The following is a 27669-nucleotide window of genomic DNA, read 5'->3' as shown; positions in this document are numbered from 1 at the left end:
AATACATAGAAAAGAAGAAGGAAATTGTCTGGAAAGCTGGAGAATACTGGAAGTAACTGCAACGCAATTATTTTTGTCTCCATCCAAAATCAGCTACTGTCTCATGTCTAGGAGGTAGAAATGGATAACTCTGTGGTACTTTTCCCCAGGAATCTGATTTGTTCATTTCATGATATGAAACAAAAGCACAGAGATGTGGAGAAGAAAAAAGAAGTTGCATCTTTAATAGAGGTATAAAATAATGTTATATTAATGCCTCATAAAAAGGAAATGCGGACATAATTAGTGAAGGTTTTTATAGGCTAGATACTTACCAATTTGCTTCAGTTAGATCCTTGTATTGAACATTCATGACATACTACCCGCATCCCCTTTTCCTTTTTTTTTTTTTTCCACATCCCCTTTTCCTAAAGCTAAAACCTTCTGCAAGCTGATGATACTGGCTTGAATGTGTAAGCATCCACAGGGAATTGTCCTTGGCTGTGAGCAGATGGGCTGGGCTGTGAGCTCACTCTGTGAGCAGAGTTCTGGGAAGATACCTGCCCCAACTCTGGGAGTCAGTCATATGCTACCAGGCATGGGATACAAAAGCCTAGAATTTTTGTCACAAAACACCACAACTGTGCAGTGTAACTTACAAATCAGATTCCCCTTTGGATCAAACCAAGTCTTAATTTTACCTAACAATCAGTCCTAGTTAGGTTCTTTCCCCTTTCCTATTCTGTTTATTTCAGTTCCTATCAATTTCTTTAGAAAAACACTTCCTCAAAAAATCATGCATGCCAGTTTTTTTTTTTTTTTTTTTTTTTTTTTTTTTTTTTTTATCTCAGGCTCTGTTTCTAGGTAGGACTATCTAACGTAGATTCGGGATATATTTTGAAGGTAAAACCAACAGGATTAGCTGATCATTTAGTTCTGAGAAATGAGTATGAAAGATAAAATCAAGGTTGACATTGATTTGGTCTTAGGTAAGAAACTCTAAAGATAGGTTTATGGATTTAGCTCATTCACCAGTTGGATGGAACTGAAGGCACCTTCTCTAAGGTAAGTTGACTAATGATATTCCTGACATGCTGTAGCTGTACAAAAGTTAGGATTTCACCCTGTATTGAGTTAGGATAAAATACACATAGAAAGAAATGCACTGACTTATACAATATTGTTGGGGTTTGGGATAGATGGAGAATAATAATTATCATGTCTCACATGACTGTTGCTGAAAAGCAATAATATTTTGGAAGGAAAAAATGATAATCTCAAGAAAATCCATCATAAATGTAAAGGAAAATATGGCATCTCTAACTCTTCCTGGTTAAAAAAAATCCTTATTTACTGTGCCACAGCACTATTCATGCTAAGCATTAGACTCAGGACCTAATTATGAGCAGCAGAACATCAATAAATGTTAAATTTTTCACTTTGTAATTCTGTTGTGCCAAAGTCTGGGCCCTGACAGAGAAGAAGTAATACCATGAAAAATATTAAAGCAAATGATTGGAAAAGATGAACCCAGAATCCTCTAAATCTGTGAATCTGCAGGAGTAACTCATTCTTTAAATGAGACTGTCTCCCCTTCTTCTTGGTTGAAGACTGCAGAAATCTCAAATGAGGCAGTGAGATAACTAATACCATTGAGATGAATAGTCGATGATTTCTGTAGACCAGGCTTACAGAAGGAGATGTTCTAGAACTAAAAATTCCAATAGCAAATGAGATGACAGAAAATGAAATTATGAGAGGCCAATAGCAGAACTTAACCATCAACAGTAAGACTGGTGTAATAAGCTTAATCAATACCCAGTTAAATTGGCTGACAAGGAATAGGAGTAGTACTTCTCCAAGGAGTATCTGTGGAAGTGCCTCATAGCAAATAGACTTCTGGGGCACCTGGGTGGCTAGGTCAGTTAACCATTTGAGTCTTGATTTCAGCTCAGGTCATGATTTCAGATTTGTGAGACCAAATGCCATCTTGGGTCCCACACTCAGCATGGAGTCTGCTTGTCCCTCTTCCTCTGCTCCTCCCTCCACTCCCGCCCTCAAATAAATAAATGAATAAAATCTTAAAAAATAAAACAGACTTCTAAGAGACAAAATTGATGGACAATTAATAAAGAAATATATATGTATATGTATATATGTATATATATATGTCTATATATATTCTATGCTGCATGAGCAGAAAGCTGTAGGCAATCACTCCAATAGAAAGTCATAATTCAGATTCAGTACCTACTAACTGAAGCAAGGGATAGGTCCTCAAGAAGAAGGACTCTGCAGCCGCATTTAAATGGATTCAGTAGTAATTTACTCTGCCCTTCTCCAAAGGGACATATAGGCATTTACACAAGTAACCATTCCCTCGTAAAAAGGAAATAACCAATATTTGCAGAAGTATTATATTCAGGGTCCATGCAAACATTGATACCTACAAACCAAGCATTGGTTGAAGTAGAGTATATAGTGATAAGTTATAAAATGGAGTGCTGACCCCACAGTAAATTAATTGATTTTATTGCCCAAACTGGTGATCATTTACCCATCTCCTCAAAATACAGTTGAATTTAACGTATTTAGAAGCTGGATCTTTGGGGATCCCCGGGTGACTCAGTGGTTTGGTGCCTGCCTTTGGCCCAGGGCGTGATCCTGGAGTCCCAGGATCAAGTCCCACGTCGGGCTCCAGCATGGAGCCTGCTTCTCCCACTGCCTGTGTCTCTGCCTCTCTCTGTCTCTCATGAATAAATAAATAAAATATTTAAAAAAAAAGAAGCTGGATCTTTGACCTATAGAAAGAGCTGTTGCAGTAAGAAAGACTAAATGGAAATTCTGAAAACTGTGACTCTGCCAATCAAGATACTCATTCAAAAATTATATCAGCCCAGGGAGAAATGGCAGAGATTAGTGCTTCTCAAAAATTCAAGGAAATGTAGAGGTGACACCACTCATTATTCCTTCATTTTATTTTCAACATAAAACCTATGAAAAAAACTGAATCAAGATAGATGAAAGTAGACTAGCAAAAATGTAACTAAGTTTGAGTCAGAATTGTAACAGTTTTACTAAGTGTGGAACATTTAATGGAGTAACACAGCCTCAGTAAGGGTTATATTCTATTATATTGGCCTGGCGAATGTGCTTCCTTTATTTCAATGCCCATCACTAAGGAAGATAAGAAGCAGTTTGCCTTCCCATGATATGAACTATCAGTGTGCATTCATGATCTTGCTACAAATATGTTTAATTCTACACTCCGATAGCATATAGTCAAAGAAAACATTTTGAAATTGTCATACTGGCTCACTATATTTGTGATATCATTTAAGTTATATCTAGGTAGCAACAAATAGCAAGCTCTCTGGGTTGCTTATTGAGACATAACTGGGGTTACGGTAAAGGGTAAAGGTATTGCTACATTGGTGAAGATTTCGGGTATGCATTGGTTTAGGACAGCCCAGGTCATCTTCTCCAAGAAAAGGACATGAATTTGTACCTACTTTACGGCTAAGAATAAACAACCATCCCTGATAGACAACTTTGTATTTTGGAAGCTGCATTTTCTTCATATGTGAGTGCAATTCTAACACATTTACTGTGGAATGAGAAAGGCTCCTGGTTTTTAACTGGTCTCAGAACAATACTGGGTCCTGAAATGAGTACAATGTGTGAGACAAGCAGTCCTGACAGACTGGGCCCCACAATCTACGAGTAGAACATCTGGGTATCAGAGGAACCCTGCTCTAGATAATAATACACCTTGTTGTCTCAAGAATAGAGGTCTGAATATTTACCATGCTATGTGTAGTTAAGAATTATAGTTTATTTTTAAAATCTAGTTATTGGCATGCTAATAGATCCTAGTAGAGCTAGGGTAATTGATCAGCAACTGTGAGTCCTGCATCCCCCCTTCATAAATTAGATAGTTTTGATCAATGATCATAAAATTAGTTGAGATCAGCAGGTGTTCAACTTAAGTTAAACGTGGTATATCTATGACTGGGTCTAAGCAGTAGTAGGGAGCACAAGCTAGCTGCGTGAACAAGTGACTCAGAACTCCTTATAACCTAACCTAACTCTTCTACTTTTACACCTTTGTCCCAACTCACAAAGAGGAGAATTAGGATTTCTGTATGAACAAGGGACAAAAGTGAAACTTGGTTTACAGATATGTCAGCATGTATGTTGGTTTTAGTTGACAGTGGATGGTCAGTGCACTATGTCTTCCATCGGCGTGACGATGCTAAAAGATACAAATGAGGGTAAATCCTCCCAAGAGACTGACTTTTAAATGATGCACTACTCATAATTTGTGTGGAGAAAGAAATGTCATTGCATTAAGAAATATATGAACTCTTTGACATTTATGAATACTCTAAATTATTTTTTTTTAAATGTGAGGAATAAACTTGGAAGATCAAGCAAAAAGAGTTATCTGGAAAAGAAATGTGAGTGGGGTTAAGGAAGTGGGCACAAACGGTGAAGATGTCACATGTTAATTCCCACCAGTGGAATTTTATGGCAGAAAAGACAGTAACAACTACATGGAGAGGCTGATTTAGCCGGTGACTGTCAGCCTCTGCCCTCAAAGATTCCAGTACATGTGCTCTTGTGGGAAAATTGAGAGCAAGGCATAAGCCCGAGAGCATTTGTTTTCACTCCATATAGCTAATCTAACATGTGCTGTCATTAGATCTTAGATCTCATGACGCAGAGATAGTAAGCTCCCCCTGTGGTACCAACCCTGGAAGAAACCAACTTGTACGGGTCAGTGGCAAGCTGTTTATACTGTACCCCTTCCATTTTCACTTCTCCTGAGATGGAGTGACACTTGTTTTTTTTTTTTTTTTTTTGGATATAGGTTTGTATTTTGTGACCATAGTGCCTTAGACAACATCACTATCTTTGAAGACTCACAGAATATCTTACTCACAAATGCTAAATCACTCATGCTATTGTCTAAGGACAAGAAATCTCTTCTTGGCAAAGTGTATGCAGAAGTGAGCGGATGACTATGGGATCTGTTACGTAGCTCAGTAACCATAAGCTGAAACCTGATGGAGCAAGAGAAGAAATATGTCCTGAAGATGTAAAACACCAAGGTACAGAATGCAAGGAGTGGAAACAGGAGTGCCCTCATTCACGATTACCCCCCAGTGATCCATTGGGCGAATGTGTGCTTGGCTTTGAGGGTCTACTTGATCTTGGTCCCTAGATTATAAACACAGTAAGACAATCCACATATGGACCAGCTCTTTTCCTTCCCCTAACTGGAAAATATAATCCCAAACCAGAAAGAGGGGTCTGACTGATCTTAAAACCTTGACACCTCTATATTGTCTTTGGAGACACAGAGTAGAGGAACCTAAGTCATTGTGAGCCTAAATTAAAAGTCCATGAAAACTGTGAGGTCATAAAGGGGTATTGTTTTAAGCCTCTAATTCTGTGGTAATTTTTATGGCAGCTATTAAGAAATGTAATTCATATATTTACACTTTTGTCCTCCTCCATAAAATTAAGCCACAGAAGATTCAAGTGTGCTATTTCTTGAGATAAATAGTCAAGATCTCCTGCCTGGAGAAGATTTAATTTATATCAATTTTCATGTTTGTTCCTCTTGATTCTTTTCTATTTATCCAAACATGTCCATATATCTTTGTTCACACTCGGGAGAATATGTTTCTGTTGGAGTACTTTATTATTTCATTTCTCTTCCTGAATCCTGAATATTTCACTTCTTTACTTACTTCTACTTCTGCCCTCAGTTACATTTATATATCAAAGCATGATAGCTCAAAATGTATGTACCTTTAATGAATTTGTTATATGTAAACATTATTTGCCTTTTTCGTAGCTAGCTAAAAGCAATTATTTTTTAAAATGAAAAAGAGAGAAAGAAGAACATGTGTGTATGATGCTATGATTGCTATTTCCTAATTGCTAGCCTTTTTTAAACTTGGAATTTGTGAATTGCTTTTTATTTAGAGTTTCTTTAATATAGAAAAAGGGAACCAAGACCGGAGATGTAAGGTAATAACATGTCTGAGGTCACACATCTAAAGAAATTGCCAACATGGAATTCAACTTAGCACAGTCTGACTTCAGAAGTTCTACTCTCAACCACCTCAAAATGCCTCTCTCAGTGACATTAAACTTGGTCTTCAAATTTACTATTATCATTGTAGAAGGCCTAGCACAAGGGTGGGCATAGCAAAAGTGCTGAATATATATGCATTTTACTGATTTCACAAGAAAAAAAAAAAAGAGGTATTTTGCTCAAGACCAGAATAGATTAACAAAAAAAAGAGATTAAAATGATGGGGCTCACCAACCCTGAGAAAATCTCTCAGATTCTATGGGGAAGAGTTTGTGGATCCTGCCTTTCTGCGGTTTATATGCATTGTATCTGTATTTATTATTGTGAACAAAAGTAGGGCAATGCTTGGGAGTGTATTATTGAATCAGACTGCCTTGGGTCTTGGCACTGTTGTTAACCAACTAAATCCCATTCCTGTCTGTCTGCTATTTGTTCTTCTAATGCAGGGGCAAACCATGGTCTGTGAGCTAAATCCAACCTATGGGCTGTTTTTGTACAGCCCATGAGTTAATGGTTTCTAGATTTGTAAACAGTTTTAAATGAAACCAGAAAAATATATGGCAGAGACCATATATTACCCTTAAAGGCTAAACTATTTACTAACTGGTCCCACAGAAAAAGTTTACCAACCCCACTCAAACTCCTGTGCCTCATGACCTTGTTTTTTGTTTTTGCTGTTTTGATTTCTGGAATATCTCTCCACATTTTAATAAAACTGGCTCCATTTTTCATCCAGATTTTACCTTAAAGAATCATCTCTTTAGATAAGCGTCCCCATTCATTTTTTCCTACATCATTTCATTTGATTTTATGATAGCATTTATCATTCCTGAAAATATATACATATATATTTAATATATAATATATTAAATATATCAAATTTTCTTCCCAATTCCTTTCTCAAAGTGAACAGCACTCTTCTGCCCATGTATCAGTGTATCGTCATGGCCTATCTTATGGCCACATTTTAGAAATGTACTGGAAAAAACACAAGTATAGGTATAGATAAGTGTTACATTATCCTATGCAAACTCTCATTTGAGTTTGAGAGTTCTCACTCTCAAATGCAAACTTTCATTACAAAATGAAAGTAATTATTACCGATTTGGAAAATACAACTCCTTTTTGAGTTAAAGCCCTGTTTGAATGGTAACATCCTATTACCTCAGAAAAAGAATAGCTCTGCTTTGGTCTCATGAAGTTGATACAATTTTTTTTTTTCCTTAAGGTTCACTTTTCTTCAGCAATTTTTAGCAAAATTACTGTCACTCAAATATGTTCATTTCCAAAATCTCTACTTCCATTAAATAAGAATAATTGACAGAGAGCTCTGTAGAAAAGTGAAACACTGAATTGTGATAATCACCCAGGAAATTGCCTCGTTCCTCTGTTTTCTTTTTGGGTAAGAAGGGAGAGCCTATATTTGTGAACTTAGACAGTTGGTTTAAGTGGAACAAAAGAAACTCTCTGCTATTCTGTTTGAGACACAGTGTCTGGGCTCTAGCAGTGTGTCATTTCAGTACGATTTGGGAGTTCAGTGCTATTTATAGTACACTTAGGACTCAAGGCTTACTTGCTAAGGAGCGCTGATATTTTGCATCTGAATTCTTCTTACTTACGGACTCCAGTTTAAAAAGGCCCGAACTTTATGAAGCATCACTGTAGAAAACAGGAAGACAGGTCAATTGCTATTAATCTACTGTTTACTGAAACATTATCATGTTCTTGTTAACCAGAGGTATTAATAAAATGATGATGTATTTTTTAATGTGTATTTGCATCAGCCTCACGAGTTCCAATCTCTCTCTCACATAAATACACCCTTTCTACACACACAAACATGCACAAATTTGCACACATGCCTGTAATCTTTAGGTATTTATACACGTTTATGGGCTTAAATACATATATGTTTATATAGGTTCCTATTATCTCAACCGTTATTTTATTTGGTAAGAGAAGGCACAATTATATGTTTCTACTTATTTAATGAAGAATAATATATGTTCAGTGTCTTAGCATTTCATAAAATGTCTTGCATGCTGTAAGTTCATAAATATTTTTTGAACTGAATTCAGTTTTCTTTTTGTATTAGTCTGAATTGACTGCCATTCAAAATGCTATAGACTTGGTGGCTTAAGTTCTTTTTCTCATAATTCTGGAGGCAGAAAAGTCCAGAATTAAGATTCTGGTGGAGTTCGGTTCTGGTGAGGCCTCTTTCCCTGGCTTGCACATGGTCACTTTCTTGCTGTTATCCTCTTTTCCTCTTTATAAAACCATAGTCCCATCAGATTAGGGTCCTACTCTTATGATCTCATTTGAATTTATGTCCTAGGGATCCTGTTTCCAAATACAGTGATATTAGTAATTAAGGCTTCAACAGTTGAATTTTGGGGGAGCACATTTCAGTGACACTCTTCTTTGAATGACTTTCCATTTCTCCAGTTATTCTGTTTACTTACAAAAATAAAGTTCATGGGATTTAATTTAAATTAACAGTCTGCACAGAACAATATTCTTATTTAGACCATAGCAACAATGCTCATTTTTCATCTAAAAATATTTACATTAATCTTTTTATATCTTCATATTTGGAGTTATGAATATTAATACTTATATTTTTCAAATGATTGACGTGTTTATTCTTAGAATAGCATGCTTGATGCTTCAAGGGTTGGAAATTTGTTGTGATAAACAATTCTTGTAGCATTTTCTATTACACCTTATAAGTTAGAAAAATCCTTCCCTCTGAGTTTACATACTTTCTATTGACAGTTACACATTTTCCCTTTTATCATATGGAAAGTATCATTTTTTTCTTCCTTCTCTTCCTTCTTCATCCTTCTTCTGCTTTATTCCTTCCTTCCTTCTTTCCTTCTTCCTTCCTTCCTCTCTCTCTCTCCCTTTCTTTCCCTTTCTCCTTCCTTCCTTCCTCCCTCCCTTCCTTCCTTCCTTCCTCTTTCTTTCTTTCTTCCTTCCTTCCTCTTTCTTTCTTTCTTCTTTCTTTCCTTTTTTTGACCAGAGGCCTCATCTACTGTTCTGTGGCTCTCTATCATGTCAATCTCGTTAGGGGTAGAGACAATTGAAGGAATTTTATTACAAACAGCCTTGGCTAGTTGAGCTGGGATTCTTTTTTTTTTTTTTTTTTAATTTATTTATTTATGATAGTCATACAGAGAGAGAGAGAGGCAGAGACACAGGCAGAGGGAGAAGCAGGCTCCATGCACCGGGAGCCTCACGTGGGATTCGATCCCGGGTCTCCAGGATCGTGCCCTGGGCCAAAGGCAGGCGCCTAACCGCTGCGCCACCCAGGGATCCCTAGCTGGGATTCCTTTTAATGAACACAGTGAGTGAGAATGCAGCTCATTCCCAACACACACACACGCACACACACACACACACACACCTTCCAATTTCTGGAGCAATTCTTTGAGAGATTCTCCATTTTGAGAAGGATTCACAAATTCCATCTTTTTCCCAGTAGTTTCTCATCTACCAGTCAGATTCCCACCTCTGCAGGAAACTTGAACATTAGAATCATAGACTTGAGTGAATGCAAGTGTCACCCTCTGTGAATGCACTGTGTTGCTTCTTTTGCCTCCCATACTGTTTCCACCTCTTCCCTACACAGATATTGTCTATTGTATTGTCATATTTGTTTAACTTTTACTCAAATGCTTTTGACATCTAATAATCGAGGTTATTCTCTAAATATGGTAATGGGTGGAAGGATTTGGGGCAAAGTACAAAGTTTCTCAATTCCTATTTCCTGATCTATAAAATTAAGAAAACAAACATTGTATTGTGCATACATCATGGGAATACTCAGTAAATATCAGTGCTTTCATTTATCATATTAATTTTGATAAGAGAAGTATACCGTGGAACAATATTAGGCTTAATGGAGATCTCCAATACTTAGCGTTCAGTAGCTAACATATCCTTTATTCTGTGGTCAGACAAAAGGGGTGTTAACAACCGATCCAATTTGTGGGTTGATATGTTCAGCTTTAATTGTCCAACTTTTCATTAATCAACTTTTAAATGTTGAGGGTCTTTTGAGTATAATCTAATATGCTTGATTAAGGTATACCACCATATTTGATATTCACAGAAACTCTGTGTTTAAAAAACCTCTTTTCTGAAGATTTTATTTATTTATTCATCAGAGACACAGAGAGAGGCAGAGACATAGGCAAAGGGAGAAGCAAGCTCCCTACAGAGACCCTGATGCAGTATTCGATCCCAGGACCCAGGATCACGACCCAAGTCAAAGGCAGACGCTCAACCACTGAGCCATTCATATGCCCCTAAAAAAACTTCAAATATGTTTTATAAGTGGGGCTCCAAGGAGGTATGTAACTATTAGAAGCAAGTTATACAAGATTCCCTGCACAAAATATAGTTAAGGAAAAAAAGTTATACACAACTTTTACATCAACAAAAATAAAAAAAAATGTGTATCATTTTGAGACAGATGCAATGTCTAACCCTATTTGTTACCAAAATACTAGGCTACTTTTTTTTCCAATTTATGCATTGACCTGACAAATTATATGTAAATTATGTGCAATGTCTTTCAGTTAAAAGTTTTCCTGAACAATGAAGGTTATAATTAAAGGGAGAGTAAATATGCACTCAATTTAACCTTCAGGAAGGGAAAAGAGACCATCTGGTTTATTTCAGTGCCTTTACTGTGAAAATATGACTATAGTGGTTTATACGCTATTGTTGACACCACTTTTAAATCTGCTTTTATGGATCATTTCTTACAGTGTCTCCCTCAGGGAAACATATAAGAGGTGACACAAAGGTTTGTAATGATGCTTCAACAGTAATTAGTGATAGTGGTAACTTTTAGAAGACTTTTAGAACAGCAAATGAACTAAGGTTAGCTTATCCTCCCTCATTTAATAGGATTATGTTTAAAACAATACAACACTAATCTAAATACATGTTGATGTCTTTAAAATAACAAAAAATGTGTTGTAAGCTTCTAAGCGCAGTGTGCTCTTAACCATGTTCATTTATAGAAATGTGCTCAAAATTTAAGGCTGCATTAAATTTTTCATGACTTTTTCTAGTGTTTTAAATGCAGTAGTTAATCTTGAAATGAACTTCATTGCCATGAAACAGTAATACACTAAAGAATTTTAACGATTCTGGCAAAGGATGGGATTTATTTTAGGAAGAAGTAAGATATTCATACATATATTTAGCCAAAAGTGTGAAAAATACAATCTGCTTTATAGTATCTTCCGTTATTCGATACAGATATTCAAAAACTAAATGATTGCTGCAAGCATGTCAAAAAAGAAAAAAAAAAAAAAAGGTGCCAACCTTAGAATATTGCCTGAGAAGCAAATTTCATGAGAGGGTAATGTGTGAGCTTTCTTTGATTTTTGTCATAATGCAAAAATGAAATAAAGTCTTTTTTTTTAAAGTGTTGTAGTTTCTTACAGCATAATGGTGTGTACATATAGGCAGAGACAAAATATAGCTTAAAACGATTTACAAGAAACTAAGACTGCTAGAAATATAGTTTTTCAATGTCATTTTAGATTAATTCTGTCATTGTTCATCTATTGATTTTAGCTTAGTTATATGAAAATATTCCCAGAAAGAACTCAGAATATTAAGGGTATTTTCTGGGAAATTATAGTATGAACCAGAATATGAATAATAAGATTTAAAAAAATCCTCTTTAACCTAGATGCACATTGAGTGCGCATCTATTGTTTTATCTGATCAACAGCCCAACTTTCCACTATGTTTTTGAGAAATTTTCTCTAGTTAGTAAAAATCCTGTCATCCTGGCCACATTCAATGCATATGACTCAACTTGGAAACTGTCTCGCCAGAAAAACTGTTCCAAAGTGAAAATATGCACCAACCAGTGTCCTTTCCTACATGATATGTGACTGATATAAGGAAATAAAAAATATCTTTTCTTTTTCCCCTTAGGGCTGCTGGACACAATAGTGTCCGTGACTATACTTAGTTGCTTTTGTTCCCATTTATAGTTGCTACTTAACTTATGTAACTTGAATAATATTTGTCACAAAATGGGTTGTTTTAGATAATTTCATCTCCTAATCAAATAAAAATAGTCTGTAGTTATATTGCAATTTGATTTGCAATAAAGTAAATCCATCTTGGATAAATTTTTATTTTTCATTGATTTTTATTAAAACATTGAGACTTCAGGACAAAATTTGACAGCCTGTAATTAAATGTAACCTTGTGACAATTTCCTATTTAGACAAAGAATCAACTTCCAGTAATTATTTATGCAGAGACAAATCAATATTTTTTGGATCATTATTCAGAAATGAAAATAAAGTACTAAAGGCAGAGATATGCTACGGTTCCCAGAAACTGACGACAGCCAAACATATGCCCCATCTGATTAAAATGTTTTCAACAGTTTTCACATATTACCAGTTCAAAAGAAAACTTCTGGCAATAATGGATATGTTTATTACCTTGACTGTGGTGATATTATTACAGGAGTATATACATGTCAAAAATCATCAAATTGTATACATTAAGTGTATCTTTTTGTATATCAGTTACACATCAATAAAGGTGTAAAATAATTGCATGCAAATATTTTTAAATGGCCATCTTAATCATTTTTGCCCTGCCTGTATGAGCTATCGTCAAGACACTATGTGTGTAAATGGCTATAATAATTATGAGTTTTCATCCTTATTTTGATATGAATGTTTGTATATATGTTCAGTAAATGTCTTCTTTTTTCATACCTTTGTCATCTAATAGGAGATGTATTAATTATAATTAATTTTGTAACTCAGTATTTAAATTACATGATATCAAATGGGAACTAAGAAAAGAATGAACATCACACAAAGACAAAAAGAGGGCAAGCAGCCTCTTCTAGGAAGTCACTGTGTTTTCATTTATTGGGAGAGTTGCACGATGTTAGGTAGAAGCGTGATTTATTATCTTCTCTATTTGGACATGAAGTATGCTTTAAGGAGATATATGGTATAGGTGCCAAGTTGGCACTCCCATGCTTTTTAATGTGCCAACTTGGCTAAGTTAGACGGTGTTTCCAAGAATTCCCTTTCCTGTGTTTCTGATTAGGATAGACCAAAAGAGAGGTTATTGTTCTTGATTGAGAGAGTAGAGGTGAAGCAGCAATTTTTAAGCTCTCACATTTTGGTGAAGATATGGTTATTCACAACATTGGCAAGAGGCAAGGTCTGACCTTACCACTGCTTCACTTTCCCATAGATCCACCTTGAAACTTTTCTACACATATGCTAGGCATTTAGCTCAGTGATGAAGGGCCCAGCTTCTGCAGGATACTGATAGCAATAAAGTAAAAGACTACAAAATTGTCATGGCTTTCAATCCATCATCATGAGCCTCAGCTCCTGCTATGAATTTTAATTTGTTCTTGTTCTCCTTTAGCTTATCAACATCTTCCCTTCCCCATTTCTGTAGACTTCAACTGTAACTTCATATGCAAAGAATAAGCCATACAGAGACTGATTAACCAATATACTTAGCCGGCTCTGACAATTACATACGATCAAATCCCTATGACACAGACAAATCTAGCTATCTAGCTAGATGGAAAGAAGCCTAGCTGATTACGTATTCTTTAGTTATATCTTACTTGGTACAGTGAGGCATCTATTGAAGATCATCAATGGAAGAAATTGAAAATAAAAAGATTTTAATTTACTTTTAAAAATTAATTTATTATCAAAAATGTGATTATTATTAATCTTTTTCTTGAGAGAAAGAGTGAGACTGCATGAGAGAGAGGAAGAGGGAGAGAATCTTAAGTAAACTCCATGCCCAATGCAGAGCCCGACAGAGGCTCAATCTCACCATCCTGAGATCATGACCTGAGCCAAAACCAAGAGTCAGACACTCAACTGACTGAGCCACCCAGGTGACCCATTTTTAGTCATTATTAAACACATTTAAAAAAAAAAAAAAACAAAACAAAACACATTTTATCCATAGACAAATTGAGCTTCAGAAAGCATTATAAGCAACCTGACAGGTTAATCTTGCTAAATCTATTCCAGTATCTATAAAATTATCATCTCATCATTAGAAAAAATGATTTTCCCTTCTTTTACTAGAAAATCGTTATAATTTTCTAATGAACAGGACACACAAAAGTCATGATACTTGTTTTGCTTTTCTGTTTGTGTATTTATTTATTCTAAATGAGATTGCATGAATGGGTTAAGAATTTGGAGAGGAATAAAGTGTGATTAATCTGAAAATTCATTTCTTAAGCAGTTTTTTTTTACAACATCATTCCATCTGCCCCAATTTTTATTTGTTACAATAAAAATGCATTGTTTTATTCTTAACACAAAGACTTTTGAGCTTATTTGTTTTTTTTAGAAAAATGAACATATGGACAATTTATAAACTTCTATATACATCTAATTTTCTTTAGAATTTTGTCCCAAATGATAAATTTGGACTAGAGTTAATATATAACCAATAAATTAGCGGTGTGCTATTGTTGTCAAGAAAAAGTGGTATTAATGGCAATTTAACAGTTGATTGGTGCATACTGTTCAGCAACAGAATTAAGTGAAAGAACTATGCATTTTGTATAAGTTTAAAACACAAAAATTTAGAAATAAATGTGTAACATTTATATTATAAAATTTCATTTTGATTTTATTTACTTTGTAAGATTTTATTCATTTATTCATGAGAGACACAAAGAGGGAGGCAGAGACATAGGCAGATGGAGAAGCAGGCTCCCTGCAGGGAGCCCCATGGAACTCCATCCCAGGACCCAGGATCATGACCTCAAACACATAGCCACCCAGGTGCCCTCATTTTGATTTTAGATGCAGTAGACTTGTCTTTCAAAATATACTGTGATACTATAATTTATAAAAGTGAAAATGAAAAACCAATGAAAAGTCTCACAATTTTGGATATGTTAGGTAACAGATAGAAATTAATTGTTAAAAATAGGTTAAAAAGCCTAGAAATAGATTCACATACATATAATCAAAGTGACCTTTGACAGAGAATCAAAGGAAATACAATGGAGAGAAGCCAGTTTTCCATAAATGGTACTAGACAGGATATCGATAAACAAACAGACAAAAAAGTGAATCTAGACACAGACTATACACCCTTCACAAAATTCAACTCAAAATGGATAAAAGACCTACTCCTAAAATGCAAAACTAGAAATCTCATAGAAGATAACATGGGAGAAATCTAAATGACCTAGGGTTTAGCGGTGCCTGGGTGGCTCAGTTGGTTAAGCATCTGCCTTGGTTCAAGTCATAATCCTAGCGCCCTAGGATCCTGCCCGGCATTAGGCTTCCCACTCAGCGGGGAGCCTGCTTCTCCTTCTGCCCCTCACTCATACATTCTTTCTCATAATAAATAAATAAATAAATAAATAAATAAATAAATAAATATTTTAAAGATTACCTTGAGTTTGTCAGTGACTTGTTAGATTTAACATCAAAGACAAAGTCATGCAAAATAAGAATCAATACTGGACTTCACTGAAATAAAAAACATTCAAAAAAGAATGTCTAATGGAATGAGAAGATTAGAGACTGGAAGAAAATATTTGCAAAGATGTATCTAATAAGGACAATTATCCAAAATATAAAAAGAACTGTTAAAATTCAACAATAAGAAAATAAATCACTCAAAGATGGTCAAAAGAACATAATAGGTAATTCACTGAAGAATATATATAGATAGAAAATAAGCATACTATACAACGTTCCATTTCATATGTCATTAGGGAAATGCATATTAAAACAAAAATGAGATGGATACCCAGTAGGATGGACAGAATCTAGAACTTTGACAATACCATTTTTTTAAGGATTTTATTTATTCATGAGAGACACAGAGAGAGAGAGAGAGAGAGAGAGAGAGGCAGAGACACAGGCAGAGGGAGAGACAACACCAAAGTTTGAGAAGGATGTGGTGCAGCAGGAATGAGAATACATTGCTGGTGAGAATGCAGACTTAATAGAGCAACTTTAAAAGACAGTTTGGAAATTTTTTATCAAATTAAGCTTATTCTTACCATATGACCCAGCAGTCATACAATGTAGTACTTACTCAATTGATTTGAAAACTTACATCTACATAAAAATATGCACAAGAATGTTTTTAAAAAGGACGTCTGGGTGGCTCAGAGGTTGAGCGTTTGGCCCAGGGCCTGATCCCAGGATCCAGGATTGAGTCCCACATCAGGCTTCCTGCATGGAGCCTGCTTCTCCCTCAGCCTGTGTCTCTCTCTGTCTCTGTCTCTGTCTCTGTCACTCTCTGTCTCTCTCTCTCTCTCTCTGTCACTGTCTCTTATGAATAAATAAATAAAAGTCTTTAAAAAATGTTTATAAAAACTTTGTTCATCACTGCCCAAACTTGGAAGCAATCGAGATGTCTTTCAGTAGGTGAACGGATAAATAAACTGTGGTATGCCTAGACTGTGAAGTATTATTCCATGCTAAAAAGATATAAGCTATCAAGTTATGAAAGGACCTGGAGGAAACTTAAATGTATATTACTGAGGGAAAGAAGCCAATATGATAAAGCCACAAACTGAATGATTCCAATTATATGACACTTTGGGAAATGGAAAACTATGACACAATTAAAAAAAAACGTGGTGATTTTTAAGACATAACACAGGATTTTTAAGGCAGTGAAACCATTATAAATGATACTATGCAATTATATATTTTAAAAAATCCATAGAATGTACAACACATTAGAAATAATCCTTAAACTATAGACTTTAGATGACAAGGTGGTGTGACCATTAATGTAGCGTAACCTCCTTTGTCACAAAGATACCACTTTGCCATGAGATGCCAATGGGTGGTGTGTGGCTGGCTATGCATGTGTGGAGAGAGTAAGTATATGGGAAATCACTGTACCTTCCACTTAATTTTGCTGTGAACCCAAAACTGCTTTAAAAAAAACAAAATTATTTCAAAAATCAGGCAGCAAAACTACATAACTTCTCAGGTGACTAATTTCTGGGATTTATGGATGTGTGTGTATCTGTGTATGTCAGGAAATGAGATGAATGATACATAACAGAATGTTAACATGAGTGCTATTTTATTTTCTTTCTAAATTGCTATCCTCTACTTTTCATAAAACGTGTACATTAATTGGGAGTAGTTAAAAATATAAATAAGTTGATTCTTTTTTTAGGTTTTTGCAACTTAAAATTAAGTCCACTGAGTTAACAGGAAAAATAAAAGAGCAAGGAAAATAAATAAACGAATAAATAAAAGTTGTATGATAAAGGAATATTTTTGGCTACAGTAACAGAACTGTGACTAAGATTAGCTTAATTCATAAGAAAATGTACTGCATGCTTTTGGGGTTTTGTTAATGAGATAGGCATACCTTGGAGATATTGTGGATTCAGTTCTAGGCCACCACAGCAAAACAAGTCAAATGTATTTTTTGGTTTCCTAGTGCATAGAAAAATTCTGTTTATACTATAATGTAGTTGGTGAAGTGTGCAATAGGACTACATCTTTAAAGTGTCTACATCTTAATTAGAAAATATTGCTAAAAATTCCAAACCAGTATCTCAGCTTTCAGTGAGTTGCAATCAGTTTGCTGGTAGAAATTCATGCCTTGATGTTAATGACTGCTGACTGATCAGGGTGGTGGTTGCTGGAGGCTGGGGTGGCTGTGGCAATTTTTAAAAATAACACAACAATGAACTTTGCCACAGTGACCGACTTCCTTTCACGAACAATTTCTTTGTAACATGCAATATTGGCAGCATTTTATCCACAGTAGAACTTTCAAAATCGAAGTCAATCCTCTCAAACCCTGCTGCTGCTTTATCAACTAAGTTCATGAAATATTCCAAATCGTTTGTTGCCATTTCAATTCTTCACAGCATCTTCACCAGAAGTAGATTCCATCTCAAGAAACCACTGTCTTTGCTCATCTCTAAGAAGCAACTCCTCACCCATTAAAATTTTATCATGAGGTTGTAGCAATTCAGACACATCTTCAGTCTCCACTTCTAATTCTAGTTCTCTTGTTCTTTCCACCATATCTGGAGTTACTTCCTCCACTGGAGTTTTTAGTTCCTCATAGTCACCCATGAGGGCTGAGATCAACGTTTTCCAAACTCCTATTACTGTTGATATTTTAAGTTCTTCCCATAAGTCACAAATATTTTTAAAACTGTCTAAAATGGTGAATCCGTTCCAAAAGGTTTTGAATTTACTTTCCCCTGAACCATCAGAAGAATGACTATCTATGGCAGCTACAGCCTGGCAAAATGCATTTCTTAAATAATAGGACTTGAAAGACAAAGTTAATCCCTGGTTCATGGGCTACAGAATGGAAGTTATGTTGGCAGGCATGGAAATATTAGTCTCGTTATATATTTCATCAGAGCTCTTGGGTGACCAGGTGCATTGTCAATGAACATTAATATTTTGACAGGAATATTTTTCTTTCTTTTTCTTTTTTCTTTTCTTTTTTTTTTTTTTTTTTTTTCTGGGCAGTGAGTCTCAACAGTGGGCTTAAAATATTCAGTAAACCACCATGTTGGAAATAGATGTGCTGTCATACAAGTTTTATTGTTCCATTTATACAGCTCAGATGGGGTAGATTTATGATAATTCTTAAGGGCCATAGTTGTTGCAAGATGTTTAACAAGCACTGGTTTCAACTGAGAGTCACCATCTGCATTAGCCCCTCACAAGATGGTTAGTCTGGCCTTTCAAGTTTTGAAGCCAGTCACTGGCTGCTCCTTTCTAGGCAATGAAGGTCCTAAATGGCATCGTCTTCCAAAGGAAGGCTGTTTTGTCTACATTGAACATCTGTTGTACCTTCATTAATGATCTGAGCTAGGTCTTCCGAATAACTTGCTGCAGCTTCTTCATCAGCATCTGATGTTTCATGTTGCTCTTTCATGTTATGAGACAGCTTCTTTCCTTAAACCTCTTGAACCAACCTCTGTTAGCTTCAAACTTCTTTCTGCAGTTTTTTTTTTTTTTTTCTGCAGTTTTTTTTTTTTTTTTTTTTTTTTTTTTTTTTACCTCCCTTTGCTTACATAGAGGTGAAGAGAACTGGGGCCTTGCTCTGGATTAGGTTTTGGCTAACAGAAAATTGTGAGTGGTTTGACTTTATATCTAGATCACGCACACACACACACACACAAAAGAAAGAAAGAAAGAAAGAAAGAAAGAAAGAAAGAAAGAAAGAAAGAAAGAAAGAAAGAGAAAGAAAGAAAGAAAGAAAGAAAGAAAGAAAGAAAGAAAGAAAGAAAGAAAACCTTTCTCCTCATCAGTAATAAAGGTTTTTTTCTTTATTATTATTTCTTATCATTTGAGCATTCACTGGAGTAGAATTTTAATTTCCTTCAAGAACTTTTCCTTTGCTCTCACAACTTGGCTAACCTACACGAGAGACCTAACTTTTGGCCTACCTCAGCTTTAGACATTCTTCCCTCACTAAGCTTACTCATTTATAGCTTTTAATTTGAAGTGAAAGATGTGTGACTTGTTCTTTCACTTGAACACTTAGAAGACATTGTAGGATTATTAACTGGCCTAATATCAATATTATTGTGTTTCAGCCAATAGGAAGCCAGAGGGGCAGGGAGAGATTGGGAATAGCTGGTCAGTAAAACAATTCGAACACACACAACATCCATTACTTAAGTTCACCATCTTTTATGGGCATGGTCTGAGGTGCCTCCCAAAAATCACAATAGTAACATAAATTATCACTCTTCACAAATTATCATAGCATAAGCAATAATGAAAAAGTTTGAAATATTACAAGAATTACCAAAATGTCACACAAAGAAACGAAGTGAGCAAATGCTATTAGAAATATGGTACCAATTTACTTGCTCCCTGCAGACTTGCCACAAACATTCAATTTGTGAAAAATTAAGTATCTGCAAAACATAATAAAGCTAAATACAATAAAATAAGGTGCGTCTATAGTCAAAAGTCAAAGGGCCCATGGTTGCAGTCTTGGATACAGCCCTTTTCCTCTCTTTCTTTGTGTACTTGGGGAATTAACCTTATTTCTAAGGATTTCTCTCCATGATTCTGAGTGAGTTATCACAGATACAGGGTTTATGTCCTGTCTAGAGAGTCCCCAAGGCAAGGAGGAAGGAAGCAGGAAAAATGCTTGTCTTACAACTCCTTTCTTTTGTCACAATGAAAATTTCTATGGAGAAGACCCCAAAGAAGTCCTACTTTACTTAAAAAAAAAAAAAAAAATGTACTTAAAAAAAAAAAAAAAAACGTACTCACAGCTAGACTACTCATTAACACAAAGGAATAGAAAAAAAAAATATATGTCATAATTGGCTTGGACCAATCAGAAACTATGTCCTGTTTGCACATAAATTTCATCAATTTATATCATTTGCTTATTAATAAGGAAGAAAGAGAGATGATAATTGATCTGTCTACCAGTAGCTCTGCTACATCCTAATAAAATCTAGGAAAGGGTAGGCTTAAGGTTGACAATTTTAATTAATGCATTTTATGTTTCACTGGTATGATCTCAAGTGTGGAGGTTGTACATAGCACATTTATATGTTACAATAAAAAATATATTGAGAAATATATGAAACAAGGATTTACATCGCATATATAACTGCAATATCAATAGAGCCACATGTTAAAAAAGTTCAAATACAAAAGACAGGATTAAATTCCAGAAACGTAAAAGTACACACTAAGAAAAAAACTATATTTTGTGAAACTTTTTCTCTGTATATCCAAATATAATGAATTTCTCTGTAACAGTCTAGTTTTAGGGGCTGAGCTGGATTAAGGAAACATACACAAGAACCTTTCAGTATGGCTTTAATTGCTATATTTTGTGACTTGTTTTCACTATAACTAATCTAGTCTGCATTGTTCAGATCACTCAAAATCTTCATTATGCATTCAAAAATGTCTAAATTATACTTAGAAGGAACTTAGAAACTAGCTTATTATACTTCTGAATTGAAAAATTATGTGCCATCTTTTATATTTGTGGCTGATCATACTTTCCTCAAAATTAATATTTAATTTTAATAATTCCAACTGTCAGCTATAAATATTACTTGATAAAATATATTGCATCATATTCATCTGTACATGCTTTTTTGTATTAATTTTCTGTCCTACACACTTGCTTTTCTTTATAGAAGATTTATTCTTTTTTTAAAAGATTTTTAAAATTTATTTATTAATGAGAGTTACAGAGAGAGAGGCAGAGACACAGGCAGAGGGACGACGAGGGATTCAATCCCAGGTATCCAGGATCACACCCTGGGCTGAAGGCGGCGCTAAACCGCTGAGCCACTCAGACTGCCCCACCCTTGCTTTTAATTAAAGAGCATGTATGCAATTGCAAGAATTACATCATTTAAATTTTAAAAAAAAATAAGTATGCATCAAATCATTCTGCATTTTGACTACCTAGAGAGTAACATCAAATCTAGCAGTGCATAGGACACTCAATTTCAAAGGATTTATCCATCACATAGGGAAAAAAAAGACTACAAACTCGTTTTTTTGGTATGCATAATGCCAGTTGGGTCTTTCTCACTGTCAGGAAAATATTCTTCTTAAACAAAACTTCATATATGTCATTAGTATCCACAATATTGATAAAAATTTTGCTAAAAATTGTCATTGAAATGAGTAAAAAATGATCTTGCAGCTTTACCAACATCATTTAAAGTACTATACAAAAATAATCAATTTAATGGAATGATGATCATATTCCAAAATACAAATTTTGATGGACAGGGTGAATGAAAAACATTATCCATAACTTCTCATGAAATCTTTTAAAATACAGTGATACTGGTTTTTGCACCAAAAAAAAATATTCTTCAATAAAAAGGGAAGATAGTCTGTGTACCTTTTTTGGCTTGTCTTCCTGTTCATCTCATGCTCCTGTTATTAATTACAATTGCTATGACTTTAGAGTCAATACTGATATTGATGAGGATCCATCTAATGTTTCGCCGCATATTAGGATGTAAAAAAAGACTTTTCCTTATTTTTTTTTAATATTTTCCAATTTGTTCAGTCTTTTTCCCGCTGGTTCACCAAAGTTCTGCACAAAATATTCATCTTTTCAAAAACTAGCTTCTGATTTATTCAATAAGTGTATCTTTACAACTTATATTACACTGGGCATTCTAACATTTTATCTCTCTAAATGAAATTAGGAAAATCTGTACACTTAGAAAAAAAGAAAAGTATAATCTCATTAATGTTGAAATGTAAAATAAGATTTTTGTAATATCAGTAGAGGTCTCTATAATTTTTCTTTCAGTTTAAATATCCAAAAGACTCCATGTAATCTTATTTCTCTCATAGCAATTTGGCTAGCCAAACTTTTTTAACTGTCTTCCAAGAAAGTTTCCAGTCCTGGTCCAAATAAATCTGGTTTTTGAGGAGGGATCATGTTGACCAACTATGAGTTCTGGATAGGCTGTTGTATTCCTGAGAAAACCATATGTGTCTTGCCACCTTAATTTTTTATTTTGATGTAATATTTGCTAGAAGGAGTGGTGGTGTTCATGCTGATGTTTTGCTGGCTTATTATTCTGTGCATGTGTGTGTTTGCTTTTTTCCTGTCTATCTTCATTTAGGCCTTTCAGTAGAAATTACCAATCCAACATTAAATTTACTCTGTTCTTTAAAAATAGGGAATAACACTAATTAAACATATGCTAGAGATCTATAGATATTAAATAAACAGTATACTGAAGTCCATCTCTCACCACATGGACTATAGCTCAACATCCCCATCCTTCTCTAAGGTGGATGTTGTAATTCTTCCCTATAATTTTAAACTTTTGTATGAAGAATATAAATTTTCCATAAGGGAAAAAAAAGACATGAAATCAGTATGTGTGAGTATGAAAAGCTGAACTGCTTATCATTATTACTAACTCTTTCCTAGATAAATAACTTTTTAAAGCTAGGAAGTTTATTTTATTAGCAACATTTTTCAGGATCTCACAGGCTTTCTATTGACATAATGTTTTAGTGTTTAAGAACATTAAAAAATGTTATTTTAATATGTAAGTTCTATTCTTAGCTTCAAAATATTTAAACATTACCTAAAGCATTTTAGTCACTTGCAATACTAAAGATCATACTTTTTGCACAAGAATATTTAAATCACTTTGTATATTATTGTATAAATAAATATGAAATCTAGAATTCATGGAGTGATGAAATATTTTAGCCGGGAAAAGGAGATATTCTAGGATTTAAAAGGAGGGAACCCTGAGCATCTGATGTTGGTCTCTGTGGTAGATGGAACAATGTTCCATCCCCTAATCCATGTCGTTACCACTGGAATCTTTGAAGATGTTACTTTCCATAGCAAAAGGGGCTCTGCAGATGTATTTTGATTGAAAAGCAAATATGCTGAGATTATCCTGGTTTATCTTGGTAGACCCAGTCTAATTACAAGGGTCATTAGAAGAGGAAGAAGGAAGAACAGAGTCAAGAGAGATGTGCTGACGTCGAGGTGGAAGCTGAGTTCAGTGTTGTGAGGTCACAAGTCAAGGAAGGCACCAGCCTCTGGAAAAGGCCAGAAAAAGTCATTTTCCCCAGAGCCTCCACATTGAAAACAGCCGTGCTGACAGTTTGATTTTAATGCTGTAATATGCATCCTGGACTTCTAACCTACAGAACTCTAAGACAATAAATTAGTGTTGTTTTAGCTATTAAGTTTATGGCAATTTGTTACAGCAGCAATGATAAACTAATGTATCATCTCTCAGTACACACTCATTAAGCATAAATTGATATGGGTTGGGTTTTTTAAATGACTTCTGCACTTCAAAAGCACTAATTGTAAGCACTGGAACCTAAAATGTGTGTGTGTGTGTGTGTGTGTGTGCACGCGCGCGCGTTGCGGGGGGGAGTTAATTTTTCTATTCCATGCTGCCTATGGTATTTCACTACTCTAAGCTATTTTAGCTTACAAAATTAAAAAAAAGAGGGGTGTAGAAGGAAGTTAACACTTAATTGATAGAATCCAAAAGGAAATGCTCAAAAGCATTACCAGTAAAAAAAAAAAAAAAAGTAATTGACAGATTTTTAACACATTTTCATTTTAGGATAAATTCAGACCTCACAGCATATGGTAATTGGTTTGTCTTGAAGTGATTTTTAAAAATATGCACTTTTCTAAAAAGTGTAACTTCTTGAGCTGTCGTTTAAATAAATTCACACTTTTCAAGCATATTTGTTTCCACCTACTGCATCTGATTATGGTGTCTTGCCCCTGTCTACATTTGCATAGTCTGTGTGGGCTCATCTATGGACAGGGACGTGTTGTTTTCCATCGGTGATGGGTCCAGAGAAGGACTGTTCTTACATCCTTCTTTTCTATATCAAACTTGTGTAGTTCTCACCAGCAAGGCCCAGCTCCTCTATTAAAATATATTTTTGGTATGACCTTGACTGTAATTGGCAGCATCTAAATTTTCAACTTCTACACAAGCTAAAGTTCAGCTTTCTATATTCAAAAGAAATTTCCAGAATGTGTTCCCATTTCATATTGAAGATAATGCAGAACAGATAGAAACAAAGAACTTTGAATGAAAATTCTTATTGAAGAAAGGTTAATTAAATGAAAGCTAAATTTATATAAGCTTGTTAGGAATGGTATTTTGAAAGATACGTCTAAAAATATAACTAAACAGAAGGCTGCACAAGAAACAATGATAAGATTGGGGGGAAACTATCCCACTTATGAGAGCATTGGCAGCACCTATTACAGATATATTTTTATCTTTATTTTGGAAAATATAATGTTGTTTTCAAAATGTTATTGAGAGTTGATGATATAATTTTGTTGTATAAATGTTTCCATTCTGTGAGTGTTTCTTCATCTTAAAAATAAAAATCATAAAATGGCATTCTAATGAAAGGTTTGGAAAAAGAAGTTTTAAAGAAGTTTTCAAAGGATAAGGAAATACTAATCAAAGCTGATGATTTGGGTCTGTGCTGTTAAACACTGAGGTCAAGATGTAGGCAGAAATTTATACCACCTGTGAGGTACAACTATAACAATTATCTCATCATTAACTTTTATGATACAGTTTACTAATAGGTTAACTGATGGTTTTCAATACTTTTTAAAATTTAATCTTTTTTTTACATTTGTTTTTATTTAAATATGATTTGCCAACACATAGTATAACCCCCAATGCTCATCCCATCGAGTGCCCCTCCTCAGTGCCCATCACCCAGTTACCCTATCCCCTCACCTACCTCCCCTTCTTTTTTATTTTTACATATTTTTTAATTGGAGTTCAATTTGCCAACATATAGCATAACACCCAGCGCTCATCCCATCAAGTGCCCCCCGTCAGTGCCCGTCACCCAGTTAATCTTTTTAAAAATATCATATACTTAGGTTATAAGATGCAAACAAAGAACTGTCACAGATCAAAATTTTAAATTACCCAAATCTAGTCAACTAGACAGTAATGGTTATCATGATGTATTTATTACAGATTTTTTTTTAATTTTTATTTATTTATGATAGCCACAGAGAGAGAGAGAGAGAGAGAGAGAGGCGCAGAGACACAGGCAGAGGGAGAAGCAGGCTCCATGCACCGGGAGCCCGACGTGGGATTCGATCCCGGGTCTCCAGGATCGCGCCCTGGGCCAAAGGCAGGCGCCAAACCGCTGCGCCACCCAGGGATCCCCTTATTACAGATATTTTTTGCATATCCTTTATCTTGCCTTTGAAAAATGCTCCCATTGCTTATTTATTATTATTATTATTATTATTATTATTATTTTATTATTATTATTAAAGGAAGAACTTTACTTACCCTTGTGGAGTGTAGTTTATGAGAACTTAAATTCTGATTCTTTGTATTACTTAGGGCTCTTTGGGTTGTCTTCAACAGAAAACCCAACTAGAGATGGTTTCAACATTTAGCACATTTTTTTAAAATCTCAAATTGTAAGAAGCCCATGGGGAAGGCACTTCCAAGATGGTTTAATTCAATGTCAGTGATGTCAGCAAGAACCCTGGGTTGTTACATCTTTCTGTTATGTCACTTAAGTTCCATTCCATGAGGCTGATTTAGTATTATGTATTTTTTCATTGTAAAGAAATAACTGTGATTGGGACACCTGGGTGGCTCAGTGGTAGAGCGCCTGCCTTCAGCCCAGGGCATGATCCTGGAGTCCCAGGATCCAGTCCCACATCAGGTCCCTGCATGGAGCCTGCTTCTCCCTCTGCCTGTGTCTCTGCCTCTCTCTCTGCTGTGTGTCTCTCATGAATATATAAGTAAAATCTTTAAAAAGGAAAGAAAGAAAGAAAAGAAAAAGAAGAAAGAGAAAGAAAGAAGAAAGAAAAAGAAAGAAAGAAAGAAGAAAGGAAAGAAAGAAAGAAAGAAAGAAAGAAAGAAAGAAAGAAAGAAAGAAAGAAAGAAAGAAAAAGAAATTGTGATAGATTCAAGGACCGTGCCCTGACATGATAATATACAGAACTGAACCAAGAATTGAGACTATCTTTTTTAAGAGTAAGAACATATTCTTAGAACACTCACAGAAAAATAAAGCCTCTGTTTAGGAAATATGTCCCAGAATACATCAGTTTCTGGCTCATATTTACTATAATCACTTGAAAAAGGAAACAGTTTTGGTATTCTCACCATAGGTAATTCAATGTCCATCACCTGAAAAAAAAGGATTGACTTCCCAACACCCTTAGAAGGATAAGACCAGGGATCCCTGGGTGGCTCAGTGGTTTAGTGCCTGCCTTTGGCCCAGGGTGTGATCCTGGAGACCCGGGATTGAGTCCCACATCAGGCTCCTGCATGGAGCCTACTTCTCCCTCTGCTGCATCTCTGCCATCTCTCTCTCTCTCTCTTTCTCTCTGTCTTCTGTCTCTCATGAATAAATAAATAAAGTCTTTTAAAAAAAGTATAAGACCATCCAGATGTTGTTGTTACATAATAGAAATATATCAAAATCAATATACAAAAGTCAGTTGAATTTCTATACAGTAAAAACAAAATATCTGAACAAAATAAATCTTAAAGAATTCTACTGATAGTCGCACCAAAAACAATACAATACTTAGGAATCAGTTTAACTAAGGAAGCAAGAGATCTGGACTCTGATAACAACAAAACACTAAGGGAAGAGATTGAAGAAGACACAAATATATAGAAAGATATTCCACATCCCTGGATTTGAAGAATTAATACTGTTAAAATATCCACACAATGCAAAGTCTTATTTATTTATTTATTTATTTATTTATTTATTTATTTATTTATAAAGATTTATTTATTCATAAGACAGAGAGAGAGAGGCAGAGACACAGGCAGAGGGAGACATGGGACCTCATCCCGGGTCTCCAGGATCACACCCTGGAGCAAAGGCAGGCACTAAACCGCTGAGCCACCCAGGGATCCCGCAAAGTCATTTTTAGATTCAATGTGATATCTATCAAATGTCTAATGGCATTTTTCACTGAAAAAAAAAATTCTGAATTTTATATAGAACTGCAAAAGACACCAAGTAGCC

At 34.9% G+C, this 27669-nt stretch overlaps 1 long non-coding RNA gene across 17 annotated transcripts in view; it reads right to left on the bottom strand.

The window, feature by feature from the left end:
* The window catches only part of LOC144313062 (uncharacterized), a 186222-nt gene extending 160058 nt beyond the window's left edge, over positions 1-26164 (bottom strand). For 16 of the 17 annotated variants that reach the window (XR_013378769.1, XR_013378780.1, XR_013378768.1 and 13 more), the window contains exons 1-2: positions 25959-26164; positions 7662-7747 (exon numbers count right to left, since the gene is read on the bottom strand). This is a non-coding gene — a long non-coding RNA (uncharacterized LOC144313062). Of the gene's footprint in view, positions 1-7661; positions 7748-15547; positions 15625-25958 lie in introns of all 17 variants that reach the window. The other variant, XR_013378773.1, reaches the window with a different exon arrangement.
* Between the last annotated feature and the right edge of the window lie 1505 nt (positions 26165-27669).

This window comes from Canis aureus, chromosome 4 (assembly GCF_053574225.1).
Source record: "Canis aureus isolate CA01 chromosome 4, VMU_Caureus_v.1.0, whole genome shotgun sequence".
NCBI lineage: Eukaryota > Metazoa > Chordata > Mammalia > Carnivora > Canidae > Canis > Canis aureus.
This window is presented reverse-complemented; position numbering and strand designations above follow the sequence as displayed.